Source organism: Lactuca saligna, chromosome 9 (genome assembly GCF_052625555.1).
Source record: "Lactuca saligna cultivar CGN05327 chromosome 9, ASM5262555v1, whole genome shotgun sequence".
NCBI classification, from domain to species: domain Eukaryota; kingdom Viridiplantae; phylum Streptophyta; class Magnoliopsida; order Asterales; family Asteraceae; genus Lactuca; species Lactuca saligna.
In genome coordinates, this window is record NC_136425.1 from 161,891,786 (window position 1) to 161,898,983 (window position 7,198).

The 7,198-nt window shown below is 31.5% G+C and overlaps 1 long non-coding RNA gene across 1 annotated transcript; it reads left to right on the forward strand.

The window, feature by feature from the left end:
• Nucleotides 1-983: 983 nt before the first annotated feature.
• On the forward strand, nucleotides 984-2,849 carry LOC145014057 (uncharacterized). Its single transcript, XR_013665385.1, has 4 exons — nucleotides 984-1,275; nucleotides 2,244-2,396; nucleotides 2,480-2,559; nucleotides 2,773-2,849. It is a non-coding gene; the product is annotated as an uncharacterized LOC145014057 (long non-coding RNA).
• The last annotated feature ends 4,349 nt before the right edge of the window (nucleotides 2,850-7,198 follow it).

Genomic DNA, 7,198 nt, shown 5'->3' on the forward strand with positions numbered 1-7,198 from the left:
CCTGGTTGTGCTCATTTTGCCATAAGAGGAGGGCGTGCAGTTTCCAAAACAGAATACCAGTTGCCAGTAAATTGTTATTACAGTATATTTTGTTTTGTTCATCAAGGGAAAATTGCAGGAATTATTATTGTATTCCATTACCAAGAATAGAAAAAAAGTGATGAAATGTTTTTGTTGATTATTATTGTGAAGGTGATTGCCGTTGTTTGCAACTTCTCAAAGCCCCATAATTCATCAATCGTGAGACTTAACCACTCTGATGTGGATACCCTTTTCCATGAATTTGGGCATGCTCTACATTCCTTGCTTTCACGAACAGTAAGTGTTGCACCATTTTTTAAAGACTTGATTGAATTAATCAATCTTTGGTACTATTTTTATTGTATTATGAATTGGTTGATCAAAAAATGTATAGTGATAGATTGAAAAGCTTGTTTATCCATTTCAAAATTTCACCAAAATTGACATGAAATTCTACAACTCTCGAGATATTAATTGTGGTACATCGGAAAATTCTTGATTTTAATTGATAACAAATACATATACATTAAGGCTAAATGCAAGAAACACAATGTACTTTTTTTTATTTGTGTTTTATAACTTTTATTTCTTTCTATTACAGAAGTGTGCTTTCAGTTTTTTTTTCTAGGCATTTTGCTTTGAAAATCTACCCAAATCTATTAGTGAAATTTGGCATTCTTATAATTGGGTAGAGTTTTCATAGTACAATGCTGAAATAGGAAAGAAAGAAAGTATGATGCTATAATAAACAAATCAATGATAGTACATTGCTCTTTTTTGCATGTAACCATATAAATTTTGATCTCAAAATGCATATACATAAAGGAACGTTTTTTTTACTAATCAAATTGCTTGTTTTGTATTTGATCCTTTAGGGGTACAGATGGACAAGGTGAAGAGGTTATTAAACCATACACCCCAACCACTTTGGATTGAAACTAATCATCTGTTGTGATGTTAGTTATGTGATGAATTGAAACTAATCTTATTTGTATGTAAGTTTATTTATTTGTTTTGGACTTGAGCTTAAAATATTGTAAATTACATTTTACAGGTGTACGCATGTTGCCAGCTGGAAGCGGTATGGGTATTGTGTGTGGGATGACTAGAGGCATCAAGATGGCAAGACCCCCCTCTTCCTCCATCATGAATTCCACCACTGGTTTGTTGACTTCCAGTACACCTACACCAACACCAACACTTGCTCAAGGAAACTCCATGTTGAGATCACGTGAGGCTATGCATATGATTCGGGTGAGTTCCAACGGAATTGGAATTTGAGATTCCATTCCATTGCTGGTTTGGTTGGCCAAACTGATGGAACGAAGTTCATTCCTTATATATATATATATATATATATATATATATATATATATATATATATATATATATATATATATATATATATATATATATATATATATATATATATATATATATATATATATATATATATATAGGTTCAGGTTCATTTGAGACCATTCTAAATTTGTGAGACCGTGAGATCAAATCTAAAAATAATTTTAAAATGCAAAATAAATGGAAAAATCCAAAAATTCTTTTTTTAAATATTATTTTCGGAACTTGAATTAATTAAAAAAAATTTAAAAGAATATAAAAAAAATAAAAAAAAATTCCGTTTTTTTTTTTAAAATTACGTGAAATATTCTAAATAGAATATTACACTGACATATTCTAAAAAATAATTTTAAAATGCAAAATAAATGGAAAAATCTAAAAATTCTTTTTTTAAATATTATTTTCGGAACTTGAATTAACTAAAAAAAATTTAAAAAAAAAAATAAAAAAAAAATTCTATTTTTTTTTTTTTGAAAAATACGTGAAATATTCTAAATAGAATATTACACTGTACATATTCTAAAAATAATTTTAAAATGCAAAATAAATGGAAAAATCAAAAAATTCTTTTTTTAAATATTATTTTCGGAACATGAATTAACTAAAAAAAATTAAAAAAATAAAAAATAAATAAAAATAAAAAATAAAAAAATGCGTTTCACGGTCTCACAAAATATAGGTGGTCTCAAATGAACCTAACCCCATATATATATATATATATATATATATATATATATATATATATATATATATATATATATATATATATATATATATATATATATATATATATATATATATATATATATATTTGAGAAAAGACTAAAATACCCTTTTATCAATGTTTTGATTTCTTTATACAGCCCAACCAGAACACAGTGGTGGCGGAACAATCATCACAAAGCGAACTCTAAATTCCTATTGTATTTCAGTATGGATTAATTGTAAAGTCAACTCTGCAGATCCCTGTTGGGCAGCTAGGGTCAGGAAGTCCATGGTCGTTATTTGAAGACCAGGTCAAACTTTTTTCACTAAATTTTTATGTATTATATTTGTTGAGAAATAAGTGTTGTTTATAAAATGTGTGTTGTCTCCTCAGTCACTTGTTGTGTTGGTTCATGATATGGATCCAACCGGGAGCTTATAAGTGATGCCATTAACAGCACTTTGCAATTCAAGGTAACTATCATATATGTTGTGTTGTGTTGGTTCATGATGTACATCATTCAACCCCAGACCGTATTTCAAGTTATTCATTAATTGGTTGTATTGAAGTTTGGATTCTTGGAAAAATGTATGTGACTACATGTGTATTAAATTTTAATATTTTATAACATAGATTGATGATGCTTGAAGCCTTTCTGAATACTAATGTGTTGACGATGAAAACAGGTATCATGCGGAAACAGAAGCATAACAATAAGAAGTAGAAACAAGAAGGTGTTCCTTAATAACAATGTAGTATTAGGTTATATAGTTAGGAAAACCTCTTTCCATGGAACGATTATTTGTATGACATTAAATTGATGCAATAGATTCTATTTTTGTATATTATATTTTAATTTCTACTATGAAACATTAAATACAAATTTAATTTGAAAATAAGTAAATCTATAAATAATATTTTTTTTAAACATTTAAAATTATGATACGCAAAAATGTGTGTCATCTTCATTTATTACATGGCCTTTCTTGATAGGGGCTTTCTTGATACGCATTACCTATCATTAACACACGCGTCGTAAGGTTACGACACGCGAATGCATGTTGTCTTCCTTGATACGCATTGTGTGTCATAAATGCGCGTCGTAATTGCGCGTCGTAAATGTGAGCGCGTCATCTACCTTTATGACAAGGCCTTCCTTGACGCGCATTTTCGCGTCGTCTGAGCCTTTTACGACGCGCAATGAGCGTCGTAAAAGGCTATTTTTCTAGTAGTGAATACATACACGTGGAATTTGAGTCGCAGGAGATGGAACAAACATGGAAGGATGTTGTGGCTGTTCATATTGTGTGTTGTATAAAGGAGCTGGTGGTTGTTGATAGCTTTCACGTTGATAAGAATTCTCATCCTAAAAACAAAAAATAAGATTCCAATATTAATTAAATCAGCAGAACCATTTGACTCTTTTTCTGCAAAAATAAATAAACACAAGGGAATTATTAAAAATAGCAATATAGAATGAATAATAATAATAATAATAATAATAATAATAATTAGATCTCTTAAAATCACAAGTTCAGGAGACAAATCTTCTGTGCCCATTAGCTTCAAATACTCCATAGCTGTAGTCAAAAGTCCTTGACTTGCTAAAATCTGAGCATACTTTCCAAAAAGTTTACATAAAGAGGCATTGAATCTCTTCTATCATGTTTCTAAAGCAAGAACCACAGTCTTCTCAATCAAATCCCAACACAAACAAAAAAGAAAACACAAATTAACACTTACTACTCAAATTTTAACTTAAATCTTTTCATAAACAAGTGTTTACCTGAAGAAGGGAAACATAGGATTCTCCTTTGTGCTTAGTGGTAACATTATTTGACCAAATTTCAACTATTTTATAAATGTTCCCAGGGCATATATAACAAAGGGTTGCAATTAACGTGTTTCCAGAATATACAAGTCTAGAAGCATGGGTATCACAAAGTAAAGTCCCTTCCTCCCTTTAAGCAAACTGTGTATATAGTAAATCAGTAATAATACCATCTTCGTGAGACCAAAACAGAAAAAGCAGGTCAAAAGTAAAAAATTATAAGTTTTTACCACACTCATGGAAAGAACGTTGTTCATGGATTAACCTATAAGAATTAACCATTGTAATTTTTTATCGCACAAATCACAATGGATCATAAGCAGGTTCATTGGTTCCCTAAAGTCCTCTACTCTTTGACCGATTTACAATAGATAATTACATGGCAAATAGGTTAAAAAAAATTAAAAAAAAAACTATTTAGAGGCCAAATTAAAGTAAATGTTGTTAAAAGGATTAAGAGGTCATCTTGAGGGTCTTTTGTCACACCCCAAAACCGGAACGACGGAAACGTTCGGCGGTGGAGGACGTCATGTGCAATACCCCAACAAAGCATAGTAGTAAACAAGCAACAACATCATCCATTGCATTAATAATATAATTAAATGCAAGTGTGTTATGTGAAGTTTATAAGACACCAAAATGTAAATCAAAATAAGAGATGAGTCTTGAACGGGCTCCATCTTCTCAAAACCTGGCATTGGTACCTGTCTACTGATGACCTGAGAATACAAGTTATTTTGAAAGAGTTTATCAGCTTTAAAGCTCGTGAGTTCATAAGCACTTTAGTGTCATTGTTTGTATGAAAATATTTGTAAGTGCTTGAATGTATAAGTTTGTAATAAATGTTTGTATCTCCTAGAAAATCCTATATTTTCTACTAAAAGTAGCCTTCTACCAAGGCATCAAATGTTCTGTATATATTTTCTTGTAAGAGTGTGTATTTTCCCAAGTGTGACTATCATTAACCAAAAAAAAAAGTTTTGTAAAACCTTTTGAAGAGTTTAAATAAATATTGATGGCTTGATTTCATTTTATAAAACGGTTTAAAAGTCTTTTGACATATAGAAATAAGTTTGATAAAGAGTTTAACATGTAAAAAGAGTTTGATAAACATTTTGAAGTAGTTTGTTTGATAAAACAGCTAAAAGTATAGCAAATCCAATTGTTTGATAGTTATTAATTTATAATGATTCAACTTGTATCCCCCCTCCCCCCATAAAAGCATTTAAAACATTTATAAGGTTGATTAAGTGGTATGAACTCACCTGTAGTGAGTGGTTTGGATGAACGAGTGGTATAGGATGCTAAGTGTCAAGTGAAGACTTGAGCACATACAAGGATCCTATTTATCTTATAAAGACACATATATGTATCTAGTTAGTGTTTATAACATCTAACCATGAAATTGAACAACCTTAGGGACTAGGCAACACTTGTTATGAAGTGTTAAACCACATAGGATTGCATATGAGGGAATATGGCCTCACAAAGGAGTTTACGGCCAGCATGGAAGTCTGACATGAGTTTACAGCCAAAGGTTCACGGCCCTATGATTTTACGGTTGTAAACTCATGGTATTTTGTACTAAATTGTGTTTAAGGTCTTACAAGTCATTAGGAAGTGTTCTAGGTTGAAGTCTAAGCCTTAGGAAGGAGTGGTGGCACAAATACACCACAAATTATGGTTTACGGCCCAAGGTGATTGCCTTGGCCGTAAACACCTTATGTTCTTGAGTTTGTTGATGTTTTCTAGTTGTTTAACACGTAATTAAAGCATATAAAAAGCTAAGAGTAGTATACTTATATATAAGAAGCTTGTAAGGGTGTTTAAGGTCCAAGAACACTAGTGTGTGTTCTTGGTGAAATGAAGAACACTTGAAGATATATCAAAATGGAGTGATTTCATGGGCGAAATCAATGATCCTTACTAGATAAAGTGTTGTAACAAAAAATTAAAGGAAAGAATTCTTACATTTTTGGAAGATCAATATGAAGAACTTTATGAAACTTGAGAGAGAATGGGAGTTTTTGAACTTGAAAGGAAAGAAGTGATGAAAAATGATGTAAACTCATGTATATATCATGAGTTTACGGCCAAGGATGAGTTTATGGCCCAAACTCATGAAGTTTGATAGTAAACACCTCATAATGGGCTTAAGGATTGTTTGTTGTACATTGAACCCTAGAAGATACTTCCTAACACTTGATTCTTGAATGGAATATGATTAGAACACACAAATAGACTCTAAACAGTGCTAAAAGTTAGCAGAAATAAGTTTGACTGTGATTCAGTTGAACAACTGTACAAGATAGAAATTTCGGGTTGTCACATCTTTAGAAGACTGGGTTCATAACATGATCTAAATACATGTTCATGGATTAACATATAAGCATTAACATGATTAATAAAAGAATACTTGTCAAGACGATTGCAAACTTCTAATTTCATGGGAAAAAATAGAGATACCAAAATTACATGCGTAGAAAATCCCACCAAATCCAAACCTGTGAAATCAAAAATGCAAATAGATGAGAACTCAAAAGCAAACTAAAATCCTAAACCAAACCGAGCTAAAAAAAACTTATGGTTTTCATGGAGGAAAGTGATGGCTTGTGAATAAGACCTCAACAAGGCGAAGTTCAACATCATCTGTAGCAAACTGAGAAACGTTTAAATTTTGACCCCTAAGTCCTTTCATATGTGACGCCAATTGCTCATTCTCTTCTTTCTGAGCCCTAACTCTTTTAAACGCTTATAAAACTGTCTCCTTTCTCTGCAGACAATAACAATTCAAATTTGAAACATAAATATTTCTTCATAGACAGAACACATAACTAATAACTTACATGTAAGAATTGAAAGCAAGAGAAAATATTAATGTACGATGGAAGTGTTGTTGATTGAAAATTCATCGACGATTCTTAACATTCTAGGATCGGCTGCCTTAGGCTTCAGTTCAGTTGATACAACACGAGTCACTCCATTCCGTCGCTTAACCCTAACAATGTCTGCAAAGGAATGGCGACCGACGGTGAATCTGGTAATGCAATCGTTAGAAGCTAATGAGCGAGAGGCTGCTTTCATAGCGGAATTTGTGAGACTTGCAATGAAATCGTTACGCTCTTACCTAAATGCCCAAATTGTGAACTAAATGCAGGCAATAAGGGAAGGAAGGATGTGAAAGCTTAAAAGGCAAGAGTTAGGGTTCCGGTGGGTTTGCTAAAATTAGAAGGTCAGACAAATTATAAAGCGATGACAAGGTACACCAGAGCACACCGACA